The sequence below is a fragment of the Sus scrofa genome, chromosome 5, assembly GCF_000003025.6.
Source record: "Sus scrofa isolate TJ Tabasco breed Duroc chromosome 5, Sscrofa11.1, whole genome shotgun sequence".
Classification (NCBI taxonomy): domain Eukaryota; kingdom Metazoa; phylum Chordata; class Mammalia; order Artiodactyla; family Suidae; genus Sus; species Sus scrofa.
In genome coordinates this window covers 10,356,873-10,373,423 of record NC_010447.5, presented here as the reverse complement: position 1 = coordinate 10,373,423, position 16,551 = coordinate 10,356,873, and the positions used below count along the sequence as shown (strand labels likewise).

At 51.7% G+C, this 16,551-nt stretch overlaps 1 protein-coding gene across 1 annotated transcript in view; it reads right to left on the bottom strand.

The window, feature by feature from the left end:
* Nucleotides 1–7,657, bottom strand: part of ELFN2 (extracellular leucine rich repeat and fibronectin type III domain containing 2) — a 68,585-nt gene extending 60,928 nt beyond the window's left edge. The window contains exons 1-3 of the mRNA XM_021091522.1: nucleotides 7,339–7,657; nucleotides 5,624–5,786; nucleotides 2,641–2,747 (exon numbers count right to left, since the gene is read on the bottom strand). The gene's annotated coding sequence lies outside the window, so the exon portion shown is untranslated. The remainder of the gene's footprint in view (nucleotides 1–2,640; nucleotides 2,748–5,623; nucleotides 5,787–7,338) is intronic.

The following is a 16,551-nucleotide window of genomic DNA, read 5'->3' as shown; positions in this document are numbered from 1 at the left end:
CCTCTCTGGAAGAGCCTCCACACCGCCCCCGCCCCGCCGCCCCGCACACCTCAGGCAGAGACACAACGGCCTCTGCGCCCTCTGGCGGATCTAGGACGCAACTGCAGAAAGCTCCCTTATGCACCCCTGAGGCTGAGGCTCTCCTGCTCCCGTGCAGAGACCTGCCAAGACAGGCCAGCGAGGAGGCCCACTTAATCTGCTCCGGCTCAAGAAACTGAGCAGTGAGCCCAAGAGCACCAAGCAGCGGGCAGCAAAACAGTTTCTTTTGTTTCTGTTTGCGTGACTTTCCCCATCATCTGCCAAAGGGCAAGGCGCACCCCTCTCTGAGCCTCAGTTTCCTCCTTTGTGAAATGTGAATGACAGAAGCAGCCCTGTTCCCAGCACGATGCTGGGGGTCCCCACATGGGCACGCCCTTCCCCCCGGAACCTCTAGGTCTGGTGGATGAGTTCCGAGGTGGTTTTAAGCTCTGAAACATCCTAAGAGTCTCTTCAGAGACTGTCCGTAATGAGCAGGCATAAATTGGCAAGACTTTCAGACTCTTGACTTAGATTCCAACCTCCACACAGAAGGTGGAGTTGACCTGGGCTTACAGGGTGTCATGGTCGCACCACCTGGATACCCACCTGGGCTTTCTCTAGACCGGTGCCATCCAATAGAACTTTCCACGCTGGGGGATGTGTTATATAACTCCACTGTCTGATACAGTAACCTCTAACCACATGTGGCTATTGAGTGCTTGGAATCCTGGCTAGCAGAACTGAGGAACTGAATTTTTAATTTTGATTTTATTAATTTAGATTTAAATAGCCATGTGTGGCTAGTGGTACCCATGTTGCCTAGCGTGGGACCAGAAATACATTTAGCAACTTTCTCATTACAGGAGAGCCCACACAGAACCAAAAGACACATCCACACACTCGGGACCCTGAGCACCCTGGCAAGGCTGGGGGTGGGGTGGAGATGATGAGACTGCTTGGAATCTCTAGGTGGGTGGGTAAAGTTGAGACAAACATGGGCCATGACAAGTCCATCCCATTACCATTGTCCTAGGCCAGGCCTTGCCGTCTTTCACCTGGATACCTGCAACAACCTCCCTCATCACCTGCCTATTTAAACCCTCTAGTAGCTCCCCAGAGCCCATGCAGGAACGCAGTGTGTTTCATTTTTTTGTGACAATGCCAAGTGATTGGCAGCAGCTGCCTGGGCGCTCCTGCTGCAGAAAGTGTAGTGATCGATTGGTGATGTCTGCCTTGGGTGTAGACAGAGATGAATGGTATGCCCTTTCTGCTCGGGAATAAAACCAAAACTCCTTCCCTTCCCCAAATAAGACCCTTTGTGGTCAAGCCCTTACTCCTCTAGCATCATCTCCCCACACCTGCTCTGAGTCCCAGACCCCAATAGCTGCCCTTTCCAGAACATGCCATGCATCTCTCGCCCCATCATCTCCATTCTTTTGTGCTTTCACTCATGCTGTTCCCTCAACCTAGAAGACTTTCCTCCTTTCATGTTCCTTCCCTACCTGTCTACTTCCAGTTTGTCATCAGATACGGCTCAAAGGCCACCTCCTCGGTGACGCCTTCCCGGACCCATCCTAAGCTGAGCTGGCCAGGTTACTTCTTCCTCCACTGGCTCCCGGGTCTGTGCAGACCTTAGTGACAGCACCTGTCACGTCAGAGTGTTATTCATTCTCACATGCATCTGCCCGCCGATTACTTCCCACCTCATCCCCTCTCTCATAGGAGTCAGCGTGTATGGGGTTCACTTGGCCCAAGACCAAGTCCGCAGAGACAGCTGGTCGACCTCCACCCTGGAGAGGAAGGTGCTCAAGGGCCACAACCAACTGGGCAGCCACAGACCGCCCCCTGCACAGGGGGTGCCCTCCGATGCACCCACACTTCTGGGCCATGCCCCCCCTCACTCCCCTTTCCCTGTCCCAGCCCAGAGGGGGCTGGGTCCCATGGTGGGGTGAGGAGGAGACGAGATGCCCCTTAACATGCATTGTTCTTATTTATAAGTCACTAAAGTGAATATTAGAGGGGTGTCTGGGAACCCAGCATCTCTCCCTCCTTCCCACCAGCCCCCTAATTTCCTCTCTCCTCGCCACCATGAATAGTCTCGGTGAAATTTGAGTCAAGGTGCCCCCCCCAGCCCCCTGCTGGGATAATTGAGTGGAGTGGTGTGAGGATGGGGAGAACAGCAGGAGCAGAAGCATCCCGGGAGCCTCAGCACCAGATGATGTGCAGGCGTTTGCAGCTGCCTGGACCCCTACCCTGTCCCAGACCCTGTGATCTTCAGCAGTGCCTGAGAGCGGTCCTCAGAGCCCACCGACAAGTGTCCCTTTTTCCTGAGTTGTCAGCCGAGGCTCACATCCCCATGACCCCACCGTCCTCGCCCTAACACCACAAGGACATTTTTCCAGGAGATCTTCCTTCCTGCGGGCTTAGAGAACAGAGCAGCGAGAGGGAGAGGAACCCGTCAATTGCTAAAAAGCTTCATGGGCTGTTTAAGGTGAAGAGCAAGAGCTCCCCTTTGTACTTGGGTGAATTTTTTTTTTTTCCACTTGGTCTACATGGCATTTGGAGTTGATGCTCAGAAAATTAGGTTAAGTGATTCTTTTAGAGAAACACATACACACTGACCGTATATGGGGTGTCATATTTCTGTTTTGGATCCAGACCAAAAATCTGATTTTCTGCTGTGCTTCCAATGCTGGAGCCGAGGGCTGCAATCACAGAGGACATGAAACCTAGAAGGAAAAATAATGAAAATTCCTCACCAAACCCCCCAAACCTTGCCCACCATGGAATCATCCCAAATTGAATATGAAGAGAGAGGTTCGAGCTGCCTTCTTGGGAAAGTGGGGTCTCTTAGCTGGGGGCATTTTGTTTTGCTGGGCATTTTGACAGGTCAGGGTGTGCCAGGTTAAAAGGAGGGGTGAGGCAGCAGATAACTGCTGAGTGTAATAAGGATGACAGAGGAGTTCCCGTCGTGGCGCAGTGGTTAACGAATCCGACTAGGAACAGTGAGGTTGTGGGTTCGATCCCTGGCCTTGCTCAGTGGGTTAAGGATCCAGCATTGCCGTGAGCTGTGGTGTAGGTCGCAGATGCGGCTCGGATCCCGCGTTGCGGTGGCTCTGGCGTAGGCCAGTGGCTACAGCTCCGATTCAACCCCTAGCCTGGGAACCTCCATATGCCGCGGGAGCGGCCCAAGAAATGGCAAAAAAGACAAAAAAAAAAAAAAGGATGACAGAATGCAGAGTTCCCGCTGTGGCTCAACAGGCTGTGAACCCAAGTAGCATCCATGAGGATCTGGGTTGGATCCCTGGTCTCTCTCGGTGGGTTAAGGATCCAGCTTTGCCGTGAGCTGTGGTGTAGGTCACAGGTGTGGCTCGGATCCCCTGTGGCCGTGGCTGTGGTGTAGACCAGCAGCTGCAGCTCCAGTTGGACCCCTAGCCTGGGAACTTCTATACGCTGCAGGTGCGGCCCTAAAAAATAAAATAAGTAAAGAAAGAAAGAAAGATGAAAGGGTGTGGAGCTGGCTGTTGAGGAAACGTGAGCAAGATAAGCCCTCCCCCCACTTCAGCCTCCCCCCCCGCCGGCGCACCGCTTTCCCCACTACCCACTCCCTTCAAAAAATCTTCGTGCTTATCGTACTAGTCATCTATTGCTGTGTAACAGATGAATTCAAAGCTCGGTGGCTTCAAACAGCCAAAGAATAGCTATTACTGGGCAACTCCTGTTTTCAGGGATGGGGGAGCGGGAGGTTCTGGCCAGAGATCTCTCATAAGATTGCAGTCAGGTGTTTGGCTGGGGCTGCGCTCACCCCAAGGCTGCACTGGAGGATTTGCTTTCCAGATGGTTCATTCGTTGGGCTGGCAAGCCGGGTGCCAGCTGTTGGCGGGAGGCCTCAGCTCCTTGTCACATGTTCCTCTCAGCAGGACTGCTTGAGTGGCCTCACAGCATGGCGGCTGCCTCCCCCCCCACCCAGAGCGAGAACAGGGAGGAAGCCACAATTTTCCCAAGACCAATCCTCAGAAGGTACCCCCTGTCATTCAGGCTATTTCTTATTGGTCACACAGGCCTGTCCTCTCCATGGTGAGAGGGGACGACACAGGGTGTGAATTCCAGGAGGAAGGTATCATCTCGCGCCAACCTGGGGACCAGTGGGCTTGAGGTCAATCAGTTCTATTTGGGAAAGTTGAGGAAGTTCTGTGTTCTGCATCCAGACCAGCACAGGGGAAATCAGAACGAGGGGTGTGAATACGGGAGCTGGAGGATCGAATTCCACGGGATTCTCTGATTCTGAGAGTGTCTCATCCTCCGTGAATCAAGGGCAGCTCAAGGCCAATGGGGCCTGAAGAATGTACATAAAATTCCTGACGAAGTTAGACAAGAGTCAGGGGTGGTTGGTTGAGTGTGTGGCCCCCAAGAGGGGGTGTCTAGGTGGGCCAGAGGCCAAGGCCACACCCTGGGGGATATTTTGAAATGTTCAGGTGGGTCCCTTTGGTTCAGAGACCCAGTTATGAGAGGGGCCCCAGGGAACCGCATTAGGGATGCTGATGGCACCCTGCTGGCCTGGCCTGGCCTGGCCTGGTGCCGAAATCCCTGGGTGGTAATATTGGCCAGCCTGCCTCCCTGTCTTGTCTTGGTGGATCAGGCTGAGTGTGCGCTGGGACAGGGAAGGGAGGTGAGTTCCCCTGCTGGTACACCTGGAGCCTCCACTAGAATATGAGCCACTCCCAGACCCAGCCATGACTCACTGGGTCTGTGCCCTGGGTGCCCAGCCCCTCACCCGGCACAAAAGGCATGCGTGAAAGGGTCAAACCAAGAAGCCTCCTCCAACACAGGTGGGGGCTGCAGGCATGACAGCCCTGTGACAGACCACCTCCCCCCAGCCTTCTGAGCCAGAAGTCTCCCGAGAGGGCTGATGGGGATGGCCAGGGGCTCCAGGCTCTGCACTGCCTGACTCCTTATTTATTTATTTATTTATTTATTTTCATTTTTAGGGCCGCACCCGCAGCATATGGAAGTTCCCAGGCTAGTAGTTGAATCAGAGCCGCAGCTGCTGGCCTACACCAGAGCCACAGCAACACCAGATCCGAGCCACGTCTGCGACTTACACCACAGCTCACGGCAATGCCGGATCCTTAACCCACTGAGCGAGGCCAGGGATCAAACCCTCATCCTCATGGATCCTAGTCGGGTTCATTACCACTGAGCCACAGTGGGAACTCCTGCATCTACCTGATGTCTGCTGCCCACTAGCCAGAGGCCACAGAGCCCTGCACTGTGGGGGTGTCTGCCGTTGGGGGTCTAAGCACCCTTACGTGGGGCTCCAGGATTCTGTCATCCAGGGATTCTGCTGGAGCCTCAGGCCTGGGGCCTGCAGCCAGAGCCAGGAGGGAGGGGAAAGGGGAGGGGTAAGTCTCAGCTGGCTCAGCGGCCACGAGGTCAGCCAGGCAGCCGCATTATTAAACCATCTATCTGGTTCTGCCCAGAGGGATGCTGGGGGGTGGGGGTGGGGGCAGACTCGCTTCTACCGCCTGGGTCTGGAACTGGGGCAGCGGGAGGGCCCTGGGAGCTGGAGGTCACTGGCCTCGCGGCCGTGCTTGTCACCGCTGACCTGCGCCGGCTCCAATGCTGCAGGGACTGGCGAGGCGCTGACTGGCTGCTTTCCTTGTGTTCCTCCTCTGCTCAAAAAAACATCCAGGCTCTGACTCCATAGGGTAAAGCGCCAACTCCTTACACCGGCATCTGGAGTTTTCTGCAACCTGGCCACATTCTACCTAGAATCATAAGAATAGCTTGACTCGGAGGCGTTTACTATCTCTTTCAGGCTTGATGCCAAATGTTTCCCATGAATTAAAGTCTGGGTGAATAATGACAGCAATCTTACGAGCTACATATTGTTGTTATTCCCGCTTTACTGGTGAGGCTCAGAGACGCTAAGCAATTTGACCAAGATCACACAGCCAGGAAGAGGCGACATTGCAGCTCACCCAGTTTTTCCTGCTGAGGGGACCATGCTGTGGCCACAGGATTCTTGGGATGTTTTAGGCCAGTCGCCCCATTCTTAGCCCCCATCTAGCTCGCCGTTCCAAGCACATTGGCGTCATGCCCAATGACCTTGCAGTCTAGAATCCAGGCGTGAGGGTGGGTGAGTGAGCGACTAGCCGTGTGTCCTCCAGGCTCTTGGGGGATGGCGGGTGTGGGGCTGCTTCCAAGTGACTCAGGTCCCGAACCCAGAGGTCACCTGATGCCTCCTGGGCTCCCCGCAGAGCTGACCCAGCAACCACTCCTATCAGCTCTGCCTCCAAAAGGTGCCCTAAACCCAGTCCCTTCTCACCCCTTCACCAGCACAAGGCAAGGGCGGGGTCCATTCCATTCACCATTCACCTCGGTGTGCTCAGGATCTGGCACGAAGCAGGCACTCCAAAAATATTTGTTGAAGAAAATGATCAAGGTCATGCCCAAGAATGAAGGAAGAGGAGGCAAATGAGAAAAGAAAATGTATGGGGGCAGAAAGGCAAGTGAATTCAGTTCTGCCCTGGAGAGGGGGCAGCGGCGGCGGCAGAGGCAGGGGGCGTTGGCACTGGGCAGAAGGGGAAACTTTACACATGAAGAGATGCTCCAATCTAAAAAGATATAACAGGAGTTTTCGCTGTAGCAATGGGATCAGCGGCATGTCTGCAGCTCCAGGACACAGGTTCAATCCCCGGCCCGGGATAGTGGGTTACGGATCCGGCATTGCCACAGCTGCAGCATAGATCACAACTGCGGCTCGGATCTGATCCCTGGCCCAGGAACTCCATAGGCTGAGGGGCAGCCAAAAAAGAATGAATAAAAATAAAATAAATTTTAAAATACAACAAACGAGTGAATATAACAAAAAAAGCAGCACGCCCACAGGCATAGAGAATAAACTAGTGGTTACCAGTGGGGAGGGGGGAGGGGCTATGCAGAGGTGGGGGAGGGGGGTACAAACCTTTGGGTCTGAGACAGGCTCAAGGATGTATTTACAACGCGGGGAAGGCAGCCAATGTTTGGTAATAACTGTAAATGGAAAGCAATCTTTAAAATTGTATTGAAATTTTAAAAATGAAATTACTGCAAGAAATAAAGAGAGAGGGATGCTCCAGCTACCTGTCAGGTCGACAGGTGCAGAGGGGCACGTAGGCAGGGCACCTGGAAGGCACAAGGCATAGAGGCATGAAATGGCCAGCATGGCACAGGGCAACAAGGCTCAGGAAGGCAACCTGCCTCATCCCTCCTCGGGCCGAGCAAGGTCCTTCCCAGCCCAGCTCCAGGGCAAGGTGGCCGCCTGCCCTCGGTACTCACCCTGGATTTCCCTGGTGGTGTCTCTGCCTTCCTGGCCCACAGCCCAGACCTGAGATAAAAGAGCGCCTTCTGCCCTTTCTCACTCACAGCCTTCTGATTGCTCTGCCTGCGGTTTCTCTGAAACCTCCACTCACAACTCCTGCTCCCCGCCCGCCTCACACTTGGGGCCCGAGGAACTCCAGTCTCCGCAGTTCCTCCATTTCATGCTCAGAACAAGCACTAGACTAACCCTGGCATTCAAACACTCAACTACCCCTTGATTTCCCTGGGTCTGGCTGGGCCCGTGTTGGAATATTCCACCCCCTCACTTCTGAGAAGGAAATTTTCTGCCAGAGGCTGAGTTCCGGTTCCTCCTCCCTCCTGCCTTTCCCAGAGCAGGGCCCAATCGCGGCTGCAAACTGAGTTCCCAGCACCCAGAGGAGGAGGCCGGGGAGCAGAGCCCGGAGCGGGGAGGGCGTGTGAAACCAGGTGAGTCTGAAGGAGGACAGCCAACAGCGTACATGAAATCCAGGAGGGGAGCAGAGCAGGCATCAGGACCACGGCCCAGCAGGCTGGAGTTCACAGCAGGCCCCAGACCCCCGGAAGAAGAACACAACAGCCCTCCCTATTTACAGGGTGACTGCCATGTGCCAGGTTATGTAAATGCCATCAAATTATCACAACGACTGGAGAGGACATTATGTTAGGACTTGTTGGTTGCAAGTGACAGAAATCCATTTCTTTTTTCCAGTCACATCCGCAGCATATAGAAGCTCCTGGGCCAGGCGTTGAACCGGAGCTGTAGCTGAGGCCTATGCCACAGCCACAGCCACACCAGATTTGTGCTGCATCTGCAACCCATGCCAGATCCTTAAGCCACTGAGTGAGACCAGGGATTGAACCCAAGTCCTCACAGAGATAATGTCGGGTTCTTAACCCACGGAGGCACAGCGGGAACTCCAGAAACTGGCTTGAACTGGCTTAAAACTCAAAAGAGGATATTTTAGCTTTCATACCAGGCAGGGCAGGAAGGGTCAGCCCGAGGAAGACTGAGAAGAAGGAAGCCATATTGAACGCCATCAGCATTCTCATTCTCTCTCTCTCTCCCTCTCTCTCTCTCTCTCAGCGGCTTAGTTCTTTAGGGCGACTGTCCCCCCTCAGTGCAACCAGGATCCCCCAGGCTTACAGCCCTACGCAGGGATTCATGGGGAGCCTGGGAAGAGATTGTCATCCAATCCCAATCTGAATAATTCTAGGGAAGGACTCTCATTGGCCCAGGGTGGGTCACATGCTTCAGCCTTGAACCAATCGCTGTGGCCCGGGGGACAAGGGCAGATTAACGGCCCAGGCTGGGGCAGGGACCCCCACCCTGTAGCCAGAGGAGGGCCTGTCGGCAGGAGAGTGGTCCAGGGGCACAGCAATAGCAGCCGTGCTGGTTTGTGGACTGTTTTTTCATTTTGTTTTGGAAATAATTTTAGATTATGATTGTGGAATCATTTTAGATTTCTAGAAACACGTGCAAACAGAGCACAGGGAGTTGCCGGACACCCTTCGCCCAGCTCACCTTGATGTTCGCATCTCGCACAGCCACAATCCATTCGTCCAAATTAAGGCATGAGCACAGGTCTAGCACAATGGACGAATCTCTCCATGTCATTCGCTCTTCCCCATTTTCCACTAGCGCTTTTTTTCTGTTCCAGGATCCCACACTGCGCTTCGTCATGGTGCTCCTTAGCCTCCTCTGCTCTGTGACGGTCCCTCATTCTTTCCTTGTTCTTCTTGACCTTGACAGGGTCAGAGGGTACCGATCAGGTATTTTGTAGCAGGTGCCCCATTTCGGGTGTGTCTGAAGTTTTCTCATGATGGGTCTGGGTCATGGGCGGGGGAGCAGGGCACAGAGGCGCCGTGGTGTCCCCGTCATAGCTGCAGGTCAGGGGCCACGTGACTGGTGATGTGGATCCCTTGGTGAATATAAGGTCTACGCCCACTTAACAAATCGGGAAACTGAGGCTTGGAGGGGCTGAGCCACTCGTGCCAGAGTCCGTGGTGGGAGGAAGGTGAACCAGGCCTGACTCCCATCATCAGTGCTTCGGAGTCTCAGCCCAGCTCTAGGAAGGGGAAGATGGGAAAGGCCGCACCATGGGACCTGCATGAGCTTTGCAGCAAGACAACGGAGCCCAAGGCCACTTCTTGGGGGACAAGGCCCTGTCAGGTTGGCCTGGGGGTCCAGCAGCCACAGTGGATTTCAGCTCGGAGAGGCAGGGAAAGGAAACGCACTGGCACAAGGATCAGCCAGGTAGGAAGTAGGAAGGAAGGAGAGGACGGCAAGCACAGTTGGGCCAGAGCAATCCAGGAAGGCTTCCTGGAAGAGGAGGCTGCCCTTGTAGGAATGGTCAAGAGGTGTGAGGTGAAAGGTCTGTCCCAGGAGACTGGAGAGCAAGATGTTTATGATCACAAGCCTTGGAGGCTGACAAGACTAGGCTCGATTCCTTGCGCTACCTCTTCTTGACCAGGTGGCTTTGGGCGAGTGACTGTTTCCCATGCTGACTTAGGGCTTTCTAGCCCCCAGGCTTTGCCTGTCCTGCTCCCCCCTGCTGAAATGTTCCTTCCTGAGCCAGCTCTCAGACCTCCCCAGCCTGGACCAGTTCCATAATTTGTGAGACCCCATAAAAAATGAAAAGGTAGGACCTCCTTGTTCAAAAATTATTAAGAATTTCAAGACAGCAAGGCAGGGCACTGATTGAAGTGTGGGGTCTTTCAAGGCAGGGGGCCCAGGCTAACAGCACAGATTACATGTCCATGAAGCCGACCTGGCCCCCAGCCCTCAGGGACCATCCTGACCCCGTTATCTGACCCTGCTATATTTCCTCCACGGTTCCTTAGCCATTAATAATCACAAGCTGCCTAGCGATGCTCGCTCGGGACACAGTATCGAGCGGTTGCTTTGCTCTCCTGTGGTTTATTCCCTGTCCTGCCCTGGGTGGAAGGTTGGGTGAAATGAATTCCAAGATGCTTCCAATGGTTAAATGTGATGTCCTTTAATTTCATGGCTCTAATATTTCGGGGGGTAGGGGAGAAAGTGCTGCTCCTGGGCTAGGGATCAAACCTGCACCACAACAGCGACCCCAGCCACGGCAGTGACAATGCTGGATCCTTAATCCATTTCATCAGAAGAGAACTCCCTAATTTTTTTTTTTTTTTTTTTTTTTTTTTTTTTTGCCAGGAGCTTCAGTTCTTCAGTGTCTAAGATACTACAAGTCAAGAGGTCTGGGTTCCCCTGTGTGATCTCAAAACCCTGACCTCCCTGGGCAGTTTGGAGGTTTGTTTGTGGTTTATTTTGTTTTTTAGGGCCACACTTGGAGCATATGGAAGTTCCTGGGCTAGTGGTCGAATCAGAGGTGCAGCTGCCAGCCTACACCACAGCAACACCAGATCCCAGCAGAGTCTGCAACCTATACCACAACACACGGCAATACCAGATCCTTAACCCACTGATCGAGGCCAGGGATAGAACCAGCATTTTCACTGGATACTAGTCAGGCTTGTAACCCACTGAGCCACAGTGGGAATTTCCAGTTTAGAGGTTTTGGATGAAAGAGGAAAGATTGGAAGAATTTCACTCAGTTATATTTTGCAAAATTGAAATGTCATGTTAATTGTGATTTCTGCAGGTGCTGTAGCCTGGCTGGCACATTTTTATATTGTGTGCATTCTTGCTTGTTTGTTAACTTTGCTTCCCCCCCTCCCCTTATTGTCAAGAGGCAGAATATTAGAATCAGGCTGCCTGCATTCATCTCTTATCTCTGCTGTGAAAACATGTGCAAGTTGTTTAATCTCTCTGGGGATCAATTTCTTTATCTGAAAAATGGAGACAAGGTGAGTTCTTTTCTTTTTCTTTTCCTTTTTTTTTCTTTTCCTTTTTTTTTTTTTTTTTTTTTTTTTTTTTGTCTTTTTAGGGCTGCACTCGCAGCATATGGAAGTTCCCAGGCCAGGGGTCGAATAGGAGCTGCAGCTGCTGACCTACGCCACAGCCACAGCAATGCAGGATCTGAGCCGCGTCTGCGACCTACACCACAGCTCACGGCCACGCCGGATCCTTTACCCACTGAACAAGGCCAGGGATCGAACCCACATCCTCGTGTATGCTAGCTGGGTTTGATCATCGCTGAGCCACGATGGGGACTCCTGAGACAAGGTGAGTTCTAGGTCTTCTGGTTACTATTGCGGCTTAAAAATTCTGGCAGTTTAAAAAAAAAAAAAAGCCCATACCCAACCATTTTATCGTGCTCACAGTTTTGTGAGTCAGGAATTCTGGAAGGGCTCAGCTGGGCAGTTCTCACTTGGGGTTCTTGATCGGGTGCAGTCAGACGCTGGCTGCAAATACCATCATCTGATACGTCATCCGGGCTGCACTGGACCTCCAAGATGGCTCCCTCCCACGGCTGGCATCTGGTGCCCGCTGTACTTTGGCAGCCCTGCTGGAGCTGGTGCCCGAAGGGCCTGCATCCAGCACGGCAGAATCAGGGGAGTTGGGCTTTTTACATGGTGGTTGGCTTCCTTCAGAATGAGCGTCCCAGGAGCACAAGGCAGAAACTACATAGTATTTTTGTACTTGAACTTGGAAATCACAAAACATCACTGCCATTGCCTTCCGTTGATGATAAGCGAATCACATCAGTCCAGCCCAGATTACAAGGGAAGGGGTGTAGATTCCAACTCTTCAAGGGAGGAGTGTCACAAAGGTTGGGGGCATCTTCTAAAATTGCCATGGTCTATATAAAGCACTTAGAATAGGGCCTGGCACACAGTAAGCCCTCAAACATGTTTGCTGTTGTATTTCAGCCTCGAATAACAAAATGAACTGATAATGCAAAATGGTCTGTTGAAATATTAAAGAAGGGTTGAATACATTAACACAAATTCTGTAATTCAGAATAAGGCATAACCTAAATAGTGTCTAGGATTTTGATATGCCCATGGAAAGCACTGGCTCGGAGAGCTATGAGTTTGCACCGGAAAAGAACAGTAAAAATAGAAACTACAGCCCTACATACCTGCCAGAGGATCTGCGTCATACCTGTGACCAGCGCTGGGTCTCTCAGGTCAGGTTGGCCGGTGCTAGGTAGGGGCCTTTGAAGTTTTCACATCTGTTTCCCCAGAAAACAATCAAGGCATCGCTCTGGGAAACCACTGGAGTGTTTCTAGAACAAGCACAAAATAAAGCTTTCCAGTACAAAATTGATGACTTCTGTCACTAATGGCAGAAAAGAGACCGGAAGCACAGAGGCATTATTCAAGGTGGCAGGCCTCGCAGAAGAGCCAGGCACAAACCATTCTATTACCAGGACCCATATAAGGCCAGCGATAGTAAGTGATAAGTCAGAGCAAATATGTTAAGCCATTGGCAAAATCATTTTATCATTTATCAAATGACACTATTGAGGTCGGGGACACAACAAAATTAAAGACCTACAATACGTAAGTGTGGCAAGGATCGCACATGCGTGGCAGCTGATACTTCCCTTTAGGGATGCTCAAAACCACTGAGAACATGGCATATGTGACCTTGGCACATGCACGGGAAGGCCTGGCAGGCAAGCGCCCGTCTTCCTCTTAGCTGAACTCTGGCTGCACTTGATGGGACTGTGTGCCCTGCTCTCAGCCAATCCTGAGAAGCCTGTTCCTGGTTTTCCAGCATCCCTTGCAGCTAGGGTTAGCCATGTGACTCAGTTCTGACCCATGAGATCCAAGCAGAAAGCAGCAGGTGGGTTTCTAGGAAAGCTTTCTCTTTTCTTTTAGGTCAGACACAACTAGTAGGACCCCACCTTTCTTCCCCCTTCCTCAGACCTGGAGTGCTGGCGTGATGCTGGAGCCAATGGTGACAGCCATCCTGTCCCTCCTGGAAGCTACTGGTCACATAAGGGAAACAGCCATTCATCAGCAGATACATAGTTTCTCCTACGTCCCCAAACTTCCCATCCCTCCTCCTCATCTTCAAGCTACCGTTTCCTATTTCACTGAGGAAGCAGAAGTAATCGGAAGAGACTCCATCAATGCTCACATGCCTCTCTTTCTTTCTTTCTTTCTTTTCCTCCTCCCTTCTTTCCTCTTCCTCTTTTCATGGCATGCAGAAGTTCCCAGGCCAGGGATCTAAACTGCACCACAGCAGTAACTAAAGCCACAGCAGTGACAACGCCAGGTCCTTAACCTGCTGAGCCACCAGGGAACTCCCCCACATGCCTCTTCCTAAGACCAAGGCTCCATGGTGCCCTAAACCCGACCCCTCTCATCTCAAGGATGCTCCTCCAGCATTTCTCCCTCTTTCTCTTTCATCTTCATGCTCATTTTTCCCTCCCTGAGATCATCCTCATCAACACAGACTATATTTCTCCATCTTAAAAAAAAAAAAAAAAAAAAAAAAAACCTTGCCCTCATATTTCCATTTCTCTCCCCTCTTGTACGGAAAGAAAAAGTACCCGAAGCACTGCCTCTATTCACTCACCCCAATTCCTCTCTCGGAGGCCCAAGCTGTCCGTCTTTGCCTCTCCCCTCTACTCTTTGTCAAGGTCACCAGGCTATCACCTCACCTCTGATTTGTCGGCCACCTTGGACAGAGCTGGCCACTCCCTCCTTGAAACCTTCTCCTCCTTCTCTGCTCCCACACAAGGGTGAGCTCCGTGAAAAGCGGAGTGTTTATTGTTCTGTTTGCTGCTCCATCCTCACCCTCATAGAGGGTCGACTCTAATCTTTGCATTAATGGAGAAACTTCTAGGTGTCTCCTAATATCCACTCTCTCCTCTTTCTGCAGTACTAATCAAGGTTTGCTGGATTCATTCAAATAGAAGTTTGCTGCCCAGATAAAAGACTACATTTCCCAGTTTACCATGCAGATAAATGTGGCCTTGTGACTGGATTCGGGCCAGTGAAATAAAAGCAATTTATGAGTTGTGCAATTTGCTACTCCTCCAAAGGAAAGATAACACATCTCTCTTTGGTTCTTCTGCACTTCCCGTAAGCTGGAATGCAGATGCAGTGGCAGGAGCTGGAGCAGCCATCTTAACCCAGATGGTGGAGCAGGTTGAGGAAGGAAGGTCATTAAAAATAAAAAGCTGTAGCCTATCATCACTGGTCACATTATGCTCAGCTGTTATACAAGAGAGAAGCAAAATTCTACCTTATTTAAATCACTGTTATTTGGGCTTTTATTTTAGCAGACAGACCTATCTTCTCAGGAATGCTTCTTTTATTTTATTTTATTCTAGTCTATTGGTTTTTATGGAGGTTCCAAGGCTAGGGATCGAATCGGAGCTGTAGCTGCCAGCCTTTGCCGCAGCCACAGCAATGCAGGATCCAAACCACATCTGCAACCTACACCACAGCTCACAGCAATGCTGGATTCTTAACCCACTGCGCGAACCCACATCCTCATGGATACTCGCTGGATTTGTTTCCACTGCACCACAATGGGAACTCCCAGGAATGCACTTTTATTTATTGAAGTACTTCTAGTTGGATTTTCCCCATCACCTGGAGCCCGATTTAGGCATATATGATGGAAATGTGCCCCGTGATTTTTTGGGGTACCATTCATCACTCAACACTGATGTTACCGGAGAGAATTTTTTGTTAAGTTGATGGCAATTTGTGAGCCCTGATGTGGACTGGAGAGGGACTCGGTGGTCAGGACTGACTCAGCCACTCTGAGGGCTGCAAGGAAAGGCACAGCGCTGTGGATGGAGGCACCAGCTCAGGAATGCCAGCACCCATTGGTCTCTGAGCAGTTGGCAGGCAACAAAGGGCTTTCCGATCTTCATTCAGCGCCAAGAAAAATGGAGAAAATAAGCAAGTACCATCGAGCCAAGGCCACTGAGTGGATGTCTTTTCAGCAACTGTCGGAAGAAATGGGCTGAGCAAAAATCTGCTTTTCAAACCAGAGCAAGGCTCGAGGTTGAACAAAGATGCACGATGAGTTTTTTGAAATGAGGGACAAGCTGGACTGTCTTTCCCTACAGCACAATGATGTCAGTCAAAACCACACCTTTCTTTCTTTCTTTCTTTCTTATTGTTGTCTTTTAAGGGCCACTCCTGTGGCATATGGAGGTTCCCAGGCTAGGGGGTCGAATCGGAGCTGCAGCTGCCAGCCTATGCCGCCGCCACAGCAATACAGGATCCAAGCCACATCTTCAACCTACACCACAGCTCACAGCAACACCGGATCCTTAACCCACTGAGCAAGGCCAGGGATCGAACCCCCATCCTCATGGATACCAGTTGGGTTCATAACCTGCTGAGTCACAGCGGGAACTCCGAACACCATTCCTTTGATTAAACAACAACAACAACAGCAGCAAAAACAAGCATGACTTGGCTATACAGTCAGCACCCAGAATAATCGGGGGGGGGGCAATTACAATTTTCACATTAGATAAAAAGATACCAGGGATTTGTAAGCCCGAATGTGGGACACATTTCTTGATGCCCAAGGAGCTGACTCTGTCCAGCACTTGGCGATTTTCTGCACTTGCTCAGGGGGAGAAATCGATGACACAGCAGCGAACGTACTAAAAGCCACCTCCAAGAGCGGCTGCTGAACAAGAAGGAATCCTCTCCAGTGTGAAATGCAACCAAAGCCGGGGCGGGGCCAATGGTCCCCACGCTTTCCAGCGCCTTCTCTTCTGATGCGCACTAAAGAGAGGCTCCCGCGAGAAATCGCTTCTTCATCTCCTTGGGGCCATGTCTAATCCTCAAAGCCCAGAACCACCTAATCATCTCCAGGCAGTTGTTCCCATCCCTGACAACCTGTGGCTGCCAAAGGGGTTGTTGGGTTTGGCGAAAAAGAGAGAAAGAGAAGCCGAAGCCTAGCTGGGAACCCTGAGCTGCTGGTCAAGCTGGCTCCCCTTGGAGCCAGGAATGGCCGAGGGCCTTGTTATGGGCTGGGAACACCGGGCCCTGGAGGCTCAAGAGTGGACATTAAAAAATAAAAATAAGGGAGTTCCCTTTGTGGCTCAGCAGCAACAAACCTGACTACTATCCACGAGGATGCAGGTTCAATCCTTGGCCTCGATGGGTGGGTTAAGTATCCCACGTTGCATCCAGCTATGGTGTAGGTCACAGCTGTGTCTTGGATCCCACATTCCTGTGGCTGTGGTCTGGGCCAGCAGCTGCGGCTCTGATTCAACCCCTAGCCTGGGAACTTCCATATGCCGCACCTGTAGCCCTAAAAAAAACCCAAAA